Genomic DNA, 3,307 nt, shown 5'->3' with positions numbered 1-3,307 from the left:
AACCAAAAGTGCCTGCCTGGCAGGATCTGAAAAAGGCTCTTATTCTATCCGTGATATAAGAACTGTCTGATGATGCTAAATACCCAAACATCTTCCACATTTATCCTGAGAGTCCTGGACAAGATCTTCTTCCTATCCTGTGCTGCCAGAACTATGGCTGCTGGTGCCAAAACCCTGAACACCAACTGTGCTTGCCCTAAGGGCCCTGAGGACAGCCCTTTCCGCACCCCACACCATCAAGATGTATCAGATATCGCCAAAAGAACCAGTGGCATCAGGGATCAACCCTGTGAAGCTTAAAGGCATGCCCTAATCTATTTTTTTCTTCAAAAAATAGATATAAAGTTGAAAGCAGCCTATGAAATGCCTGAAAAATAATTCAAAATTAATGGTTCTAAGGAAATTCAATGAGATGTAAGAGAACATAGAAAAATTAAAATATGAAATAAAAATAATGGAAAAACTCACCAAATAAATAAAAACCACACATACACAAAAAGATCCAATGTTATGTCTTGGAACTAAAATATTTCAATCAATTAAATGGAAAGCATAATAATGAACTGGAGAGATGGTTTACTATTTAAGAGTATTCTTCCAGATGGTCCAAGTTCAATTTCCAGCATCCACATGGGGGCTCATAAACCATCTGTAACTCTAGGTCAAGAAGAATTTAATGCCCTCTTCTGGTCTCTGTAGGCACTGCATGCACATAGCACACATGCACAGGCAGGCAAAACTCAAGTACACACAAATTAATAATAATAGAACCTTTAAAATAAAAAATAGAACATTTCCATAAAAAAAAACTAGTAAAAGCAGAAGAACAAATTTCTGAATCTTGGTTGTTAAGGAAGTTCTCTATTATATTTTTTCTACTTAAAAAATACAAGTAGTTCAACAGATTCATTAAGACAAAATGACTAGAAAATAAAACAAGAATAAAGTTTATAAAAACTTCGGAATATAATTCAGCAAAAAATTGTTTATACTATGAAAATTGCAATAGGTAATGAAAATTTAAAAAGTGTTTCATAAACTTCAGAAATCTTCAGAAACATGGGTGGATAGATTTAAGCATCTCAAAAGTCTTCAGTTAGACCCAAACAAATCTTCAGTGAAGCATATTTTAGTCAAAATGTCTAAAGTTTTAGCAGAAGCCCCTAAAAACAGCAAGAAGACATGCCAAGTCACTCTTAAGAGAAGGCTAATTAGGCACACAGTAGATCTTGCTGGAAAAAAAAACTTACTATATAGAGGTTGGAGACATTGCTCATTGGTTAAGGGTGCTCACACATACATCTTGAGGACCACAATTTAGATCCCAGTACCATGTAGCAATCTGGAGTCCTTAAAATGCTTGTAATATCAGCTTCAAGAGATCTAATACCCCATTTTGTCTTCCATGTATGTGCACCCTAGCATGTGTTTCTCCCCACAAATAAAAAAAAACAAGCATACTATGTCCAACAAAATTATTTTTAAAAACTGAAAGTGAAATTGTCTTTTTCAGATAAAGATAAACTAAGGGGACTGCCACCAATTCAGCTTTATAATAGATAGACATTTAAGGAAGCAGGCATGTTGAGATGCTGCGCAAACCTAATGGCATGAGTTTCTTTCAAAGAACTTACACCAGAAGGAGAAAGTCAAATTCTGAAAGTTGACCTCTGAACTTCATGTCTGTACTATGATGCATGCATGCCTCCATATACATATCATGCAGACATACAATAATAACAAAATATTTTATCAGAAGAAATACTTAAGGAAGTCTTATAAATGAAAGGATAGCTGTTATTGAAGGACATGAATTGCACAAAACTCAGTAGAAGAACAAATATACAAAAGAGAAAGAGTCAAACCTCAGCACAACAGAAAACCACTAAATAATAGAAACAGTAAAAGAGGTGAAAGGAGAGAAAAATATCCCAAACAAGCAGAATACAATTAAAAAGAAAGGAGGAATCTTATTTGTCACTAATAATATTGAATGCAAATTATGGGTCAAATATAGCAAATAAAAGACATAGTACACACATGCACGCACACACCAAAACACAAGACCCAACTATTTGCTGCAAACAAGAAACACACCTCAACTGGCAAAATGCTGCTTACTGTCTTGATCCTCATGGCTTTGACAGATTTTCTTATACAATTCAGAACCACCTAACCAGGGATGGCACCACTCCCAGTGGGATGGGCCCTTCTACATTCATTATTAATCAAGAAAATGATCTACAGACTTGCCTACATGCAATACAATGGAGACATTTTCTCAGTTGATGTTCTCCTTCCTAGATAACTCTAGTGTGTCAAAGTTGACATAAAAGTGGTCAAGACAGAACATTTTAACAATTTCATCTAAACTTTTCAGTTGTGTGAAATGTAATTTTTCAAAGCAGCCTCTAATGATTCTCTATTTTTCACTGGAATCTATAGTAGCATTCGTGTTTTCATTTCTAATTTTATTAATTTTTGTCCTTGTTCTCTTTCTTTTGGCCTTAGTAGGGGATTGACAATTGTTTATCTCTTCAAAGAAATTGCTCTTTGGTGAAGTCTATTTATTATTCTTTTAGTCTCTGCTCCATTTATTTCTGCTTTAATTATCATTTTCTGCGGTCTACTGCTTTGGGGTTTGAAATGGTCTTGTTTTTGTTTTGTTTTTGTTTGTTTTTGAAGTTTATTTATTTATTATGTATGCAGTGTTCTGTCTGTATGTTTGCCTTCAGGCCAGAAGAGGGCACCAAATCCCATTATAGATGGTTGTGAACCACCATGTGGTTGCTGGGAATTGAATTCAGGACCTCTGGAAGAGCAACTCATTCTCTTAACCTCTGAGCCGTCTCTTCAACCTGATGATCTTGTTTCTTATAAGATCTTGAAAATATATTATTTATCTAAGATCTTTCTGATTTTTTAAAATATGAATGTTTTACAAATTTGTATACCATCCTTGCACAGGTACCATACTAATCTCTGTATCATTCAAACTTTTTTCATAATCTACTTAAAAATGAGAGAGAAGTACTGAAATCAACTATTATTCTTATAGCAGGATATAACCAAATTTTTATATCCATTAATGATTGTTTTTATGAGATTTGAAGTTTTATTATTTGCACATATCTTTACAATTATTGTATCTCTTTATTCACTGAATTGTTACATGTAGTATAGAGTGGTTTTCTTTAGCTTGTCTGACTAATTTTGGTTTGAGTCTTATTTATCAGATATCAGATTATCTATACCAGCTTGTTTTGTGTTTCTGTTCACTTGATAAATGATTTTACATTCTTTACCA

The 3,307-nt window shown here is 33.8% G+C and overlaps 1 non-coding gene across 1 annotated transcript; it reads right to left on the bottom strand.

The window, feature by feature from the left end:
* Positions 1 to 2,922: 2,922 nt before the first annotated feature.
* On the bottom strand, positions 2,923 to 3,027 carry LOC125401492 (U6 spliceosomal RNA). Its single transcript, XR_007232373.1, has one exon. It is a non-coding gene; the product is annotated as a U6 spliceosomal RNA (small nuclear RNA).
* Between the last annotated feature and the right edge of the window lie 280 nt (positions 3,028 to 3,307).

This window comes from Myodes glareolus, chromosome 4 (assembly GCF_982192425.1).
Source record: "Myodes glareolus chromosome 4, mMyoGla1.1, whole genome shotgun sequence".
Taxonomy (NCBI): Eukaryota; Metazoa; Chordata; class Mammalia; order Rodentia; family Cricetidae; genus Myodes; species Myodes glareolus.
This window is presented reverse-complemented; position numbering and strand designations above follow the sequence as displayed.